Consider the following 17,518-nt stretch of genomic DNA (forward strand, 5'->3'; position numbering starts at 1 on the left):
AAAACTACATGGAAGGATGTCATCTGTCAAGATGTCGAAATGCATCAATGAATATTGCGGATGGACGTTAAAGTGAAATCCGGTGAAGACAAAGTGATGTCATGAAGAAAATATATGACCTTGTGCTGAAACAATGTGAAAATACTAAGAAACGAAGTAACTGTAGCACTAAGAGGTACATGAATCTGAAGCTAAAGTAATCATGGATCTAGAAGAAGATGAAGTAACTTACTGACCAATAACTGTAAACACGCAGTAACGCAAGGTAGAAAGACAACATATAGAAGCTTGCTATAGAGGAATATATAACGTTGCAAGGGTGGCCGTATCAGGAAAATGGACGACGGTTCACATGAATGTAACCAAGCTACCTCAGAAACAGGCTGAGGTTGTCATAATCAGGAGATGTGGAAAAACAGCCACGTGAGCAGACCCGACGATGAGTCAAGGTTGACCCAGAACGAAGATGCAATTTTTAAAGGATAAGCACAGAGCACAAAGGGAGTACATGGATATGCTCTGAATGTGAGACATTCTTCATAAATGAAGGAAGGCAAAAACATCTGTAGGAGCCAAGCTGCTGGTCAATTAAAAGTATACAAAGTCCAAATGCAGTAGAGTGAGCAAAACTCCAGAGGCCAAGGGGAGCAATAGCACCTTGCATAATTAAATCAAATGGCAGTAAATGGAAGGCTGAAATGGACAAATTCGTGGTCCACTCACATGTGACTCGGAAGTCAAAAACAAAGACTATTCATTAGAGCCATAAGTTAAGATAGAGGTGTGCACACCAGCAACAATGTCAAACTACAAATGAGAGACTTTGGCTTTCAGCCTAACGATGAGAGATGATGGACTAATTGGGAAAATGGGGAGTAGACTGATGTGATTTAAACACCTAAGTTTTGTTTCACGTACGTGCTGCTAACGAGCTGAAAATCCAAGGTTGGGATAGTGTGCCAACCAATCAGTGGGGTTGGGGGACAACCTAACATACAAAGTTGCTGGAGCCAATCCACTGTCATTTTCTCCACTACAATCAGTACTGTATGCATTTAGAGGTATTTCAAGGTGTGCCCCACAGACACGGTGTAGCCAATAAAGCATTAATCCTTAAATATTCTTAAGTAGACATGTTCCCTTAACCAATCCCTCCCCTCGATAGGTTTTGTTTTTTGTCATGTAGAATAACGTCATAGATGGCACATACTGATGTATAAGACCTCCATGTAATCAAGTTACTGTGTGAGTGTACATGCATCAGTCCGATGTTTGTCAGGTCTTCCTACTTTATTAAACTGAGGATAAAATAGTACTTTGCCATATTCCTTGAGTCTGTCTGGTTATTTGGCTGTGATCAATATTGTAATTCCATCTAGCACAAAATACGCTTCGAGGTGCTACAGCACAGAGTGTTTTCTTTGAGTGTTCTGTGAATGTCAGTTGGATGTGAGCTGCCTGGATGAGAGGGTGCCAGTGGATGTTGTTAAGATGGATTTCTGAACTCTGACCTGGTTGCACGTAAAACCGCGTTCGAAATGCTCCAATTTCTGATCAACTTCGCCGCCATTTTAAGAACTATCTGCCATTTTGATTTTAACTCTTGCTTTGTGTCCTAAAATGGTGGACTGTGTTTCAACTACAGACGAGCCGTACGACCTTTGAGTTACGTCAACATTTATGCTGACTGAGGACAGATGGTTTGTTCTATGCAAAGAAACCTTGTGACTCGTATGAACTGCAATCCAAGTGTTATCTGCGCTCACAAGCCTCATCCTCATATAAACAGCAGAACAATGTAGAGCAAACTCAAACCGTGTGCTTTAGTTGTAATATATTGTGTTCTCTCTTGAAACTAGGCTTAGTATGAGCGGAGACCCAATACTGCCATTGTAACTTCATGGACAAGCAAACTTATTAAATATGTTAAATAATATTGTCATGTTTGTCATATGAACTGGGCACAAACCCTAGCATGTAAATTATTAGTTTGGAGAGGGGCTGGACAATGAATGGAAAACTGTATAAAATAGCTCACATTAAGATGTCCAGCACTTTCACCCCTTACTGTGTCTGCTGGTACACACTGCAAGGTGTTGGGAGCCAGATAGCTATCTGTTTTGCTTTGAAATCTGTACAGAAATAAAGGTACTTGTATCTTTTGACCCGTGATTGGTGTATTTCATTTTGTGGTACTAAGCCTCGATATTTCTTCGGTGTTTCAGGTGGCGCCCGAATTGGGACCCTCAAGATTGATGTCTTCTCGCTGAAAAGAAGACGCGGCTATTGGACCGGGATCGGAGAGTGAGAAAAGGGGGCCCCTTTGTATGAGACATGACACCTCAACAGTACTGCAAGATCCGATCCCTGAACGGTGAGCACGCGGTTCGAGAGGGCATCTTGACGAGGGTCCCCATATCGAGGCGTGCTCTTTGCCGAAATCGCCAACCACAAGGATCCTTTGTAATCCGATCGGACCGCCTTAGCCTTTGAATCAGGTGAATCGTGCCCCGATTCCTAAGAATCCTGATATTGGTTGCAGATTTGTCCTCATGAGAACAAACAACGCCAGGTAACACCAGTAATATGACATGCCTGGGAAATTGTCTGCCTGTTTCAGGGGTTTATTCCACAGAGACAGACAATATTTGGGACGAGGTCAACCAGCGTCACCTGTTGGCTCACCGGCTTGGTTAATGTACTGTAAGTACAGCCTCAATAGTATTGTATTTAATGATATTTGTTACAGACAAACTAGACATGCTTCTGAATTTCAGTGGCCAGTTCATGGTAGTTTTGAAATTGCCCATATAGAATATTTAGAGTCTATATTGTTGAAGAAAAAGGCTAGGCCTGCAGCATGTGATGTAATTAAGGATTGGAGAAAGGAAGCTATGCAGCAATTTAAGAGTAAAGAGAAACACGCACATCGACATATGTCTAACATTGAAAAGGAATTATTGTATGATCAACAGAAGCAGTCGGAATCTATTAGAAGTATGGATTAGGCTTTTCAAATTGAAGTACAAAAAATATAGCCATCTCAGGATTTTCATACCTCAGATGAGCTAATCGATAAGCTATTGAATGAACCTAGGACTGTTGCCACTGCACCACCTCCTTATGTGACTCTCCCTGTTGTTTTACCTCTTCCCTCTGTTGCACCTCCTCCCGTTGTTGTTCCTTTTCCTCCTGTTGTTGCTCCTCCTCCAATTGTTGCTCCTCTTCCTGTTGTTGTTTCCCCTTCGGCATCCTCACCCTTACCGACAGTTGCTGTTCCCTCGATTCCGTCTTTACCGCCAGCCGTAGTGTCTCCACTACCTATTGTACAATATTTGTCTGAACTTTCTTTTCCAAGTGGTTCTACTCCACTTGTAGCGATTGAAGGGGCGTGCGCTGATTCAATAATAGTGACTTGTGGTACGGTATATAAAGCTAGAAAAAGAGAATTGTATGCATGGGCTAAGAAATATATAGAAGAAGGTGAAAAATCAGCTGTCAGAACTTCGATTTCTGACCAGGAAAGTATTCCCGAACAGAATATTTTGATAGAGGGGATGGGAAGGCATTTGGCTGATGTTTGGAGTGATTTGACGGACATGAATGTCACACAGGTGTTGAGGGATTTGAATGTCCTAGCTCACTCAAGGGACACTGCAGAGAAAGTACATGAGCATGTTGAGAGGGAATTTGAGTTTAAGAGGGAGTTAGATCGGTTACAGAATGATGAAATAGATGATAATAGATTGGAAGCCTCATATGTGCAGAAACAATTTCTTCCTTCATATAAACCAATGAGTGAAGAGACGTATATTTGCACAAGAGACGCGCTTAGACGGATTTCGGATGTTTCAATTTCTCCCATTGAAGTATATGACACGTTTAGTCAGTATGCTCCGGCAATGCAAAGGAAAGTGTTACAGGTAATGGTAGAGTACCTACAGGATGAGTTTATGAAGAAAAAGGTTTGTTGTCCCGCAGATTTGATGGTCATTAATAAGAGCGCATTTTCTCCCGATACTGCTTTGGCTACTTTGTCACTTGATTTAGCTTTGTTGCTTAATGAACGTTTAGAATTGCCTACTTCTCAATTGCCAATGAGGGAGGTTCCTCCGACATTTGTTCCTAAGGTAGAAATTCCAGCTAATGCTGCAACAGGTGCAGCAGCAGCTACTATTGAAGCTCATTATGTCTCACAGTTTGTTCATGTCCCATTTTCTAGACAGGAAGTAAATACCATTAGACAAACGATTCCAGATATTTTATAAAGAAATTAAACCTGTCTTGCATTTGTCAGTTTTCACGCTGGGTGATATAGACTTGTTGTTCCCTGTGATCCTACCTGCTGATTTATGGAAACAGATTACAACTGTAGATGATCAGGCAGGAATGGGTGACACATGGGTTAACTTGGTACGGATAGATGGAGAAAGGAATGCTGGTGAGAAACCGCCACAGGTGATATTGACACTGCCAGACAGAATAGTAACTAAATTTAAAATTTTGGTTCCAGAGAGAAGAATAGTTTGGGACAAGCTTACAGCTTGCATCCAGGGGAAATCTGAAGGTGCCACCGAAATTTTTCATCGGTTCGAACAAGTTTTTTCAGATTTTAGCGGTCAGGACTAAAGTACTGAGTCAGGAAAAAGGCTGTTTGTAGACAAATGTGTGCGTAGATTGTTGCCTGATAACCAATCACAAATTATGACTTCCAAAAGCACCTGGCAAGCTAAATCATAGTCTGGAGGATTGCATATGGCTCAGTATTATGAGAATCGGGTAAATACTGAAAAAACGAAGATAGAAAAGAAGAAGGGAGACTTGAAGACAAAAGTATTGTTGCAATAACTAGCAAGAGGAACCAGAGGTGGGAATACACAGTTTAGAGGTCAATTTGCACCACAGAGTAATGCATAAATGTGTCCAGTACACATGTACCAATGTGCTTATTGCAGACAAGAAGGTCATTGGCGAGCACAATGCCCGATTCTTCAGAAGCGATTGAATAACACATATGGTACCCTCGGTAGATGATCCAGAGGCCGTCCTGGGATAGGGGGTCCTGGTAGAAGTCCGTTCACTCAGAATCAACAGTAATTTTCACAAGATAGTCAGCAGCATGGCTTTAATAATGGGAACATTTTTGATAATCCTTCGACTCTATTTTTCTGAGGATCTTGCATTTGATGATGTACTGTTCAGTTATGTCAGGAACGGAGAATGGAAGGTTTGGAAGCGCTGGAAGCATTGACTTGCGAGCGCTCTAGTCCTCATTCAAGATGGCGTCCGTACCTGCGCTGGAAGCATTGACTTGCGAGCGCTCTAGTCCTCATTCAATATGGTGTCCGTACCTTTAAATTCGGACTCCTCCCCCAAACCGGTGCGTTGTATCTGTACACTTCGCTCCGGTACGATTGGAACTTCGTTCTTGGATATTCCTCCTTGCCGACCATCCTTGCAGCTACCTTTGCCTTCCTAATACCTGCCTTCTGTGCTTTACTTACTTTCTTCCCTTGGTTACCTGTTTCCTTCAGCTTGCATTTTTTGCGAGTGTTTTCCTCTGCCTCTCCTTGTCTGTTCTACGGCTCCGCCTCGCGTGAGCTTCTGTACTACACCTCTTGGTTTCCGCCGAAGCTTATTCAGTTTAGTAGTTCGGTGTTTTCTGCCTTTTGTCTTATTCCTGTACCTTTCCTCTGAGTTTCGCCCTAATGTCATCACAGAGCTTAACGGCTCCCTCCACCGGAGTTGTTGGTCAACTTCATTAACCTTCAACTGCAGCCAGACTTTCTCAACTCCTTATTGGTACCCAACTGGAAACAGGGTTTTTTCTGCCTTCGTGCTTTTTCCCTGATCTAGGTCCGGCCCCCTGGGGGTCCCTGCGGACAGGGTTCTATCTCTGCCACGGTGGCCTCTGGAGGGACCCGACCCTATTTACACGAAAAGAAAGCCAAGACATCAAAGGACAAGACTCCTGTAAGGAGGAAGGATCGTAAGAAGACGGAGTCGATCCCAAGGGAATCCGCCACTGAAGATTCAGGTGAGGAGGAAGGGGATAAGGCCTCCAATCTTGACAGTATACAACGCCCTAAATCTACCATGGCGTCGCTAGAACAATATCAAGAATTGGTAGCAGCGATGCAGAACCTTACTATGGAGGTCCAGACGTTGAGAACAGAGAACATAGCCCTCCGACAACAGGTTGTGTTACATCGTGATGACAGGGGAGACCTGCCTACAATGCCACTCTCCTTTGGCAAATATGATGGTCACCCGGGAGGGCTGAAGGACTTTCTTGACGCATGTACAGTGTATTTTGCCTTTCGACCCCATGCTTATGAGACTGCTAGAGCTAAGGTCGGATTCATCATTGCAAATCTGATGGGTAACGCACTCTCATGGGCTACACCGTTTGTCACCGGAAACGACCCGATTTTGGGTGACTATGATCGTTTTACGGAGGTGTTTAAAGCACGCTTCGACCGACCAGAAGTCTTCTATTCCTCTCTAGAAGCTATCCTAGATGTCAGCCAGGGAAACACGGACGTACAAACCTATCTGTCTCGTTTTCAGAGGCTGGCCGCCAAGGCAGATTGGCCTGATTCCGCTCAGCAAACCATCTATAGACGTGGCCTTCGTGATGAGATCAAGGATGAGCTGGCCAGAGTGGCGAGACCTGCGTCCTTTCAAGACCTGGTTACTTTATCTCTTCAGATTGAGTTCCGTCTACAAGAGAGACGGTTAGAAAGAAGACGAACCAGAGGCGTTCCACAGCCTACCGGCCTCCCCTCTCCTGTTCCTCCACCCACCAGAGCCACCCATTCGCCTGAAGAACCTATGCAGATAGGGGCAGCCCGAGGACCTCTAACACAAGAAGAAAAGAGAAGAAGAAGAGAGGCTGGACTGTGTATGTATTGTGGCTCCTCAAAGCACTTTTTGAGAGACTGTCCTGAGGTGCCACCTCGAAGACAGGGAAACTTCAACCCCCGATCTACAGCAAGGGAAGTTTCGGGGGAAGTAACAAGCATCCTTGCAACTACACAAGAGCAGTAACCATTCCCGATGACAACAGTCTAATGGTGTTTCGAGTTGAAATCTGGCTGTCTGATGCAGGTCCCACAGAGGTGCTCGCCATGCTTGACTGTGGAGCAGCAGGGAATTTCATTGACTCCATGTGGGCGGCAGAACATTCTGTTTCCACGATATCTAAGGCCACTCCCATTCCGGTGGAAGGGGTGGACGGAAGACCCTTATCTTCGGGACCTATTACCAAGGAAACCATTCCGTTGAGAATAAGGTTAGGCCATCACGAGGAGTTTCTGGTTTTTGACCAGATCAGAGCAGCTCACTTTCCGTTGGTCATTGGCATTCCTTGGTTGAGGAGGCACAACCCTCAAGTTGATTGGACGGCTAACAAGGTTGTCTTCAATTCTACATTCTGTAAAACACACTGCATGAGCTTGTCCTCAACGTCCAACACTCTAGCAAATGACCGAAACTGTACTCCAGTTCCAATCACAGTGGCATCAGTCCCCATCCATTATCAAGAGTTCTCAGAGGTGTTCCTGGATACTGTTCCCCGTCAACTCCCGCCTCATCGAACAGAAGACTGCGGTATCGACCTGATACCTGAGGCAGTGGTTCCCTTTGGAAGAATGTTCCCTGTTGTCTCTACCAGAGAGGAAGGCTCTGAGAGAATACCTCGACGCAAATCTTCAAAACGGACTCATCCAGGAGTCCAAATCCTCCTGTGGGGCCTCCTTGTTCTTCATTCCTAAAAAGGACTCCGCAGAGTTACGCCCTTGTATAGACTACAGGGGGCTCAACAAGGTTACGATTAGAGATAGGTATCCTATGCCTTTGATCCGGGACATCTTGGAGGCTGTACATGGAGCGGTGTTCTTTACCAAGCTTGATTTGAGAGGGGCGTACCACCTCCTAAGGATCAAGAAAGGGGACGAGTGGAAGACAGCGTTCCGTACCCCTTTTGGTCTCTTCGAATACCGAGTGATGCCATTTGGTCTTGTGAATGCACCGGCCATTTTCCAAAGGTATATGGACAAGATTTTCACAGATATGCTGTTTGTGTCGGTGGTAGTGTACCTGGATGACATCCTCATTTTTTCCAAGACTCTATCGGAGCACAAGTCACTGGTCAGACTAGTCTTACAGCGTCTGCAATTCCATCAACTACTAGTAAAACCAGAGAAATGCTCATTTGAAGCTACGTCAGTGTCCTATCTAGGATATATTTTATCCAAAGAAGGGATCAAGATGGACCCCAGTAAGGTGAAGGCTATCAGAGAATGGAAAAATCCTGTCAATATTAAAGAACTCCAAAGCTTCCTAGGATTGGCCAATTTCTATCGAAGGTTCATTCCCAACTTCTCTAACAAGGTACTTCCACTGACCTCTCTGTTGAAAAAAGGAGTCAAGTTCGCATTTGATGAAGGGCCCCAAAGAGCCTTCTGTTTTCTAAAAGAATGTTTTTCCACAGCCCCCATTCTGGTCCAACCAGATCAGAATCGACCCTACGTTCTGGAAACAGACGCTTCTACAGGGGCAGTGGGAGCAGTCCTGCTTCAAAGGTCTGATGACGACTATGAACATCCATTAGCGTATTACTCCAAAACACTTACTTGTAGTGAACGCAACTACTCTGTGATAGAAAAGGAGCTATTGGCTATCAAGCTGGCTTGTCAGGAGTGGAGACATCTCTTACAGGGTGCTACTCATCCGTTTACCATTAGAACAGATCATCGTAACCTTCGGGTTTTACAACAGTTGGAATGTTCCAACGCCAGGCATGCCAGATGGGCATATTTTTTTTTACAATATGATTTTTTAATTACATACATACCAGGTACAGAGAACATGAAGGCTGATGCCTTGTCAAGAAGTCTTGGGGATACCTCTGGCTCCTACATAGGACACGAATTGGTTCTCCCTAATCTCAAAGTATTGGCTTCGACTGTCTCACTTCTTCAAGACCTAATTCCACAGTATCAGATGGGCACTGAGCTTCCGTCAACGGTAATTCAAGATAAGGACGGATTGTATTATCATGAAGGAGCTCTCTATGTTCCTACTAAGAAGCTACAAGATCGGATACTCTCCTGGTGTCATGACACTCCTTTATCTGGACATCCGGGAGTCAGGAAGACATTGGATTTGCTACGGAGGGGCTTTTGGTGGCCAACCTTAAGAAGAGACGTAAGCCAGTACGTTTCCACTTGTTCGGTTTGTGCTTCCAACAAACACCGAACGGGAAGACCTCTGGGGCTACTGCAGCAAGGACCCTTACCGGAATATCCATGGGAACACATTTCTACTGATTTCATTGTAGACCTCCCTCCGTCATATGGCATGACTACTATTATGGTGACAGTTGACTCATTCAGCAAACTTGCGCATTTTTCGGCCTTTAAACAAGTCCCTTCAGCCTCTGAGATGGCCGCAACCTTTCTACAGGATATAGTCCGTCTACATGGTTTGCCCAGAACCATAGTGTCAGACAGAGGACCCCAATTCACCTCTAAATTCTGGGCTTCTCTCTGCCAGGTTCTAGGGATTCACAAGGCACTCTCTTCTGGATATCACCCACAGAGCAATGGCCAAACTGAAAGATTAAATGCCAGCCTAGAACAGTACCTCAGGTGTTTCTGCAGTCCGCAACAAGAAGAATGGTATCGTTTTCTCCCACAGGCAGAATTCGCCTACAATAACTCTCTCCATACCTCGATCCAGATGAGTCCTTTCTATTGTACCTACGGATATCATCCTCAACATTTACCCTGGCTCAATCCTCCTTCTACCAAGATACCGGCGTTGGATGGGGTCTTACAGGACCTACAGGAGATACACAGACTCGCTAAGGAAGCGCACCAAGCAAGTCAACTTACACACAAGAAATGGGCTGACAAGAGTCGTACTGCCAATCCGAGCTGGAAGATAGGGCAGCTTGTCTGGGTGTCCACCAGATTTCTACCCAGATGGGTTCATAAGGGGAAGTTCTCCTCTCGTTTCCTTGGGCCCTTTCCCATTCTTCAACAGATCAACCCTGTAGCATATAAGATCAAGCTACCAGAATATCTCAGAAGGGTGCATCCGGAGAATGGAAGGTTTGGAAGCGCTGGAAGCATTGACTTGCGAGCGCTCTAGTCCTCATTCAAGATGGCGTCCGTACCTGCGCTGGAAGCATTGACTTGCGAGCGCTCTAGTCCTCATTCAATATGGTGTCCGTACCTTTAAATTCTGACTCCTCCCCCAAACCGGTGCGTTGTATCTGTACACTTCGCTCCGGTACGATTGGAACTTCGTTCTTGGATATTCCTCCTTGCCGACCATCCTTGCAGCTACCTTTGCCTTCCTAGTACCTGCCTTCTGTGCTTTACTTACTTTCTTCCCTTGGTTACCTGTTTCCTTCAGCTTGCATTTTTTGCGAGTGTTTTCCTCTGCCTCTCCTTGTCTGTTCTACGGCTCCGCCTCGCGTGAGCTTCTGTACTACACCTCTTGGTTTCCGCCGAAGCTTATTCAGTTTAGTAGTTCGGTGTTTTCTGCCTTTTGTCTTATTCCTGTACCTTTCCTCTGAGTTTCGCCCTAATGTCATCACAGAGCTTAACGGCTCCCTCCACCGGAGTTGTTGGTCAACTTCATTAACCTTCAACTGCAGCCAGACTTTCTCAACTCCTTATTGGTACCCAACTGGAAACAGGGTTTTTTCTGCCTTCGTGCTTTTTCCCTGATCTAGGTCCGGCCCCCTGGGGGTCCCTGCGGACAGGGTTCTATCTCTGCCACGGTGGCCTCTGGAGGGACCCGACCCTATTTACACGAAAAGAAAGCCTGGACATCAAAGGACAAGACTCCTGTAAGGAGGAAGGATCGTAAGAAGACGGAGTCGATCCCAAGGGAATCCGCCACTGAAGATTCAGGTGAGGAGGAAGGGGATAAGGCCTCCAATCTTGACAAGTTAGGACAGCCCGAAGCAGAGTCTGGAACAAGTACCTATTCTTGTCGATCAGAAAGGTCCCTACGTTGAGATGAAGGTGGGGAATATGAAGCATCTATTTTTGATAGATACAGGAGCACAGAAGTGTTCTGTTGATCATTCACGGGTTCCAGATATTCCACTGTCAGGGCAAAACAACATTTCTTAGGGTTCTCTCGTACGCCAGTTTTTAGTCCGGTCTCTCATCCAGTACTGATTTCATTGGGGCCATTTACTGATTCATGTCCATTTCTTTTAACGACAAATTGTGGCAAAAATGCGTTGGGGTTGAATCTGTTGAAAGAATTGAATGCTGTAATTCACTGTTCTCCGGATGGAGTGCATTGAACAATTTCACCTCAACGAACTTCTGTTTCACAATTCTTGACTAGGCCTTTACCGACTGAATTGGATAAGGTTCCAGCATGTTTATGGTGAGTTGATGATAATGATGCTGATATTTTGCACATTAAGCCTGTTAAAATTGTGTTGAAACCAGGTGTTCAACTACCACATATTCCACAGTATAAGATTTCAGTTGACAGTGAACAAGCTTTAAAGAGAACAGTTTCTGATTTTGTACACCAAGGAGTGATTGAGGAAATTGCAGGAAGTTTGTGTAACAGTCCGATTCTACCAGTGTATAAGAAAGGGGATAATGCAATTGCTTTCCATTTTATTATCGATTTGCACGCTATCAATAAGATTGTTGCTCCACAATTTCCGATTGTGCCTTATGTGACTACTATATTGACAATGATTCCAGCTTCAGCTACTCATTTTAGGCTTGTGGATTTAAAGAATGCTTTCTTTAGTATTCCTGTACATGTTGACAGTAGATATTTGTTCGCGTTCACCCTAGGGGGACGCTCGTTTACATTTACTTGTGTGCCACAAGGGCACACTCAGAGTCCGGGCTTTTATAATAGAGCATTGAAGGAACAGATCGGTACACTTGAGTTGCCTTCCACCTGTACATTGTTGCAGTATGTTGATGATCTTCTTTTAGCTGCAGATTCAGGAGTTGCTTGCAAAGAAGAACCGTGTTGCTGCTTATCCATCTAGCAGAACATGGGCATAGGTTTCATTAAAAAACGTTTCAATATTGTCGACAGGAGGTTGCCTATTTAGGCTATCTCCTCTCAAAGGAGGGGAGAAGACTGACACCTGAACGGATACAATCTCTAGCATGTCTGTCCCAAATACACTGAAAGAGGTCAGAGCCTTGATAGGCATGGCTTCATACTGTAGACAGTGGATTCCTAACTTTTCATTAATGATAAAACCAATGTTGGCATTGACAAAGAAGGGCATTTCTCTGCCTTTACTGTGGAACATGGATTGCCATAAAGCTTTTGATTTGCTCAATGCTGCGTTGTGTTCAGCACCAGTTTTGGGCACACCAAATTACGACAAGGCCTTTGTGTTGTATGTGCATGAATGTGATGGATGCTCTTTGACTGTGTTAACACAGGAGCATGGAGGAAAGAATAGACTGTGCAGTTAATTTTCCTCCACGCTTGACCCTGTTGCATGCGCTTTGCCGAGATGTTTGAGAGATGTTGCTGCTGCCACTGCATCTGTAAAACAGAGTGAGGGTATGGTTCTGGGTCACTCCTTAACCATGATGGTACCTCACTCTGTAGACGTTATATTGAACAGAACGCAAACGCAACATCTCACATCAGCACGATTAACAAGATATGAGCTGATTTTATTTGCACTGCATATCCAAATTAAGAGATGTTGCTCATTAAATCCGGCCGAACTATTGCCTCTTCCACAAGAAATTGCTTGCAGTGGCAAGATGTCACATGACTGCCTCTATACCACAGAACAAGAGACTAAGGGCAGAATTGATCTAAGTGATACACCGTTAAAGATCCACAAGAGGAACTGTTTTGCGATGGCTCCTGCTTCAAACTTCAGGATGGTACATCCACTGCTGCTTATGCAATCACTACATTAAGCACTATTGTGGAGACCAAAAGAATTCCGCATAACTCCATGCAGGCCGCAGAGATTATTGCATTGGCCCGAGCTTGTGAACTTTCCGAAGGGCTTGGTGTGAATATATTTACAGTCAGTATGCCTTTGGGGTGGTTCACAACTTGTGTCGATTATGGGCAGAGAGATGTTTCTTGCCTTGCATGGAACTAAGATACAACATGGTACTTTGAATAGGAAACGCAAGTGCTGAAAGTAGCCGAACTATCAGTTAGCAATAATGAAGTGCGCCACACAACAGAAAGTAACAGATGATATGGGGAGAGGAAACGCTTTTGCTGACAGAATAGCCAAACAAACTGACACTGATTTTCTTTCCAAAATGTATATAACGAAAGAGGTCACCAAAACTTGTGTAATAGACGTAGGAATTAGTTGCGTAAAAGAAATTCAAGCTGATGCCACTCCAGATGAACTTAAACAGTGGGCTGAGGGTTCAGCAAGTTTAGATGATGAAGGCTGTTGGGTAGATAATCAATAACAAAAATTGATGCTGCCCGATGCTTATGTTACCGCTATGGTTACAATGGTTTATGGTCCAACTCACATATGTGCTAAAAAGATTTGTAAATTGTTAGAACCTGTCTGGGTTAATGTACATATTTCAAAAACTGCTGAGCGTTTTTTTTCAAAATTGAATAGTATGCTTACAACATAATGTTGGGAAAGGTACATCGACACCGAGGGGTAGTTTTGGTCTCCCCTCTATTGTAAGTTCAACAAGAAATATTGAGGCTTAGTACCACCAAAAATTGGATCTGCCATTCATGAAGTCATGAATATAAATGTATTCTATACAGATTCAAATATCAAAGCAACACCTCGCAGTGTGTATCAGAAAACACTGTGAGGGAAGTGAGTACTGGTCATCACAAAACATGCAGTATTTATACACAGTCATAGCCCAGCCCATCTCCAAACTAATAGGTTACAAATTTGGGTTTGTGCCCAGTTCACATACCAAATATACAATACTGGTTTGTACTTTTGACATGTTGTCCCATCCTTGAAGATTCAATGGTGTTGTTGGTTCTCCAGCCTAGGTTGATCCTAGTTTCAAGAAACAAATTCAATAGCTTATAGCTAAGGCACATAGCTCTAGTTTGTCTACCATTCAGTTCTTATGTTTGAATATGGCTGAGGCTATTTGATGCAGATAACACTTTACAATAAAGTTTGTCAGTATGTTTAAGGAACCTTGGAGCCAAAGTGAACTTCAATTTAGTCAGCTGTGGGGATTTTTAGCTTTTTAGAGTAAATCCTGTTTCAAGAAATGTACAAAGGATTCCTTCAAAAACACACAACATTAGTTTACATGCATTGTATATCACTGTTTGAGAGAAGATGGGGTTTGTAGACATAGATAACACTTTGAATGAGAGTTCATTCTGACTACAAAGTGTGTTTGCACAGTACAAATAGTCTGCTCTGCCAGCCCTAGTGTTGACATAGGCTTAAAGGTTGTTTCTGCTCTGGCAGCAGAAAACATGGTTAATCATTACTGAACAGAGGGCAGAAGTTAGAATCAAGATGGAGGATATTTTCCAAAATGGCATTTGAAGTCAATTCTAATTAACTGCAGGTTTTAATACAAATGCGAAATGGCTTAGGACAATATTCATAATCAGATGATATTTATGCGAACATGGTTTAACACTATGCCTTTTGAGGTTATACACTTTGATTTTATTGAGATGGAGCTTTGTCAACATTATGAGTATGTTCTAGTAGTTATTTGCACTTTTAGTAAATGGGTCAAAGCTTTTCCTCTAAAAGATGTCACAGCAATGACGATGGCGAAAACCATGCTGAAAGAATATTTTCCTAGGTTTGGTTTGCCGAGAGTCATTTGGTCGGACAATGGTCCACATTTTATCTCTGCTGTTATCCTGCAAGTATGCACAGGATTGCAGATGGATAAACAATTCCATTCGGCCAGACACGCTCAGAGTGCTGGACTTGTGGAACGCCACAACTGTATATCAAAGAATAAGATGGCTAGGATCTGTGCGAATAGCAATTTGAAATGGCTAGATGCCTTACTGATAGACTGTGCAGTCGTCCGCATTGACAATAGAGCTAAGACGGGGCTGCTCTCTCCCTTTGGGATAATCATGGGGAGACCAGCCAATATTTGGAATGTACCCAAACCCAATCAGCTAAAAGATGTAGAGCATTTGCTCCTTTCTGAGTACTGTGACCAGTTAACTCAAAACTTGTATTTGATTTATCAACAGGTGCGAGAAGCCCTTCCAGTAAAATACGAGGTTCCAGGTCATCGACTCCGACCTGGGAATTGGGTGCTTGTTAAATCGTTTGAAAGAGCCTCCTGTCTCGCACCTTGCCGGAGAGGACCGTACCAAGTCCTCTTGGCCATACAGACCGCTGTACGAGTGGAAGGGAAATGACACTGGATCCACGCAATGCACATCAAGAAGATACCTTTTCCTCTGCTCCATGACAAAGGGGAAAAGAAGGGAATTGTTCACTTTGATGCTCACCACAATCCTGTTTTGCCTACGGAAATCCTTCCTGAACCTGTGGGGCCTGCGGAGACTGCTGCTTTACCTTCAAGTTCTTCTGTGTCTCTTTATTCACCGTTGAGCAACCTTGCTTCCGCTTCATCACTTCCTTCAGGAAGCAACAACACTCTGTTCGCAGATCACACCATACCTGGAGTCTTGAGGTGCGATCTGCGTCCGAGACACCAGACATACAGCACAGCATCGGCTGTGCCCACAAGGAATCATCAACGAGCCATTACCTTGTCACTCTTTTGCTGAAAAATAAATAAGAAGCGAGGACCGGCAAAGTTACCTTCAAGCAAGATAGGCCACGTGGTCAGGAGCCACCGACAGATGAACTTAAAGAGCCTGATGGAGAGGCTCCTAAACTGACTCTGAGAAACAATGTCCCTTCCTAAATCCACTTGTACGGACCAAGCTATTGGTCTTATGGCTGATAAAGAATCTGTTCATCAAAGATCATGGTCCTTGAGGACCCACTGTTTTTTAATCTTAGTACTGGTCTGTTTTATAGTTGTATTTACGATGGGGTTCTGGTACATAGAGAGAGTGCATCCGCTTGAGACTTTGTTACCCACTGAAATTATCTCTACTGTGTCTCCACCTTTCATGCATCTGCACACTCTTCCTCCTTGAGACTCCCAACATAGACAGGGTTATCATAATAACACTTTCTTAATGATCATGAATGCGACCCATGCGATTCTGAACAAAACAAATTGGTGGGTGTGTTCACATTTGCAACTGCACGGGGGAAAAAGATTGGGCTGGTATATTCATCCTCTTCCTATAACTACTGTATGCTATGCCTCGCTCAGGGCACTATTCTTTGGTCGTTGGAATTATAGTATTTCTGGGAACTTCGGTGGGACTAATCTGAATGAATTCGAAAGGCAAGTCTTAACACCTCTGGGATGTTCTCAAACTCAATGTTGCTTCTATTAGGCCTTCCGGTAGACTCTCTAGACCGTTTCAATCACTGATTTCACTTCAAGATGGCTTCTGTACGCAACCGGGATGCCATGCCTCCTTCCTATACCATTAATCATAGCCCCAACTCTGTTTCCTTCGGTATACAAAGGGAAGGTTCTCAGCCAATGGGTACATTCGAGGGTTGTACTAACATTGCATATCTAACCAGTGAGGACAGACCTTTGTATGTAGGAGACCCCGCTTACTTTGTTTGTGGCAATGAGGCCTATCCTTGGTTACCTAGAGATTGGAAGGGTACTTGTTATTTGGGTATCCTGTTACCAGGGGATACCACCACTGAAGTTTCTAAAGCTCGTCCAAGGCGGGATGAGAATGGTGATACTCCTTCACAAGTTATGGGTGATATAGCAAAATCCTTTGTGCCATTTTGGGGACAGATAATGAACTCTGAGGATATTAGAAGACTCACGAGGGTACTGGAAAAGGGTTCCATGTGTTAAAATTGCTACAAAAATTGCTGTGGTTACAAAATATAGTGACAAAAATGTTGTGGTTTTGCCGCCACAATCCATGTAAAGGATGCAGGGGACACCCCTGAAACCCCCAGACCCATTATACCATTTAAAGGGAGTGGGGACACCCCCCGCAACCCCTGCTCCCCTTAAATGGTATAACAGGGTTCACCTTTGCCGGGTCAAACCACAGCATTTTTGCCGCGATTTTTTGTATATGCAAAATTTTTGCCGCGATTTTATCACTGCATACCCTGGAAAACACTACTGATATTCTGTACAACAGGTCGCTGAAGCAAAAGGCAATTAGATTAGTGACGCTCCAAAATAGGATGGTGTTAGACGTCATCCTAGCTGAACATGGTGGGGTCTGTAAATTGGTAAGATCCGCAAGCTGTGTTTTTGTACCTGACTCTTCCCCTACCATATTCAAGGCAATACAAAATCTATATACCTTGAGTACTGAAGTACATGTCCCCGAAGGAAACTGGAATTTTAGTGCTTGGTTCTGGGACTTACTACGATTGTGGGGTTGGAAACTCTTTGCAGTCCTTATG

Source organism: Ambystoma mexicanum, chromosome 3p (assembly GCF_040938575.1).
Source record: "Ambystoma mexicanum isolate Mex_15411 chromosome 3p, UKY_AmexF1_1, whole genome shotgun sequence".
Classification (NCBI taxonomy): domain Eukaryota; kingdom Metazoa; phylum Chordata; class Amphibia; order Caudata; family Ambystomatidae; genus Ambystoma; species Ambystoma mexicanum.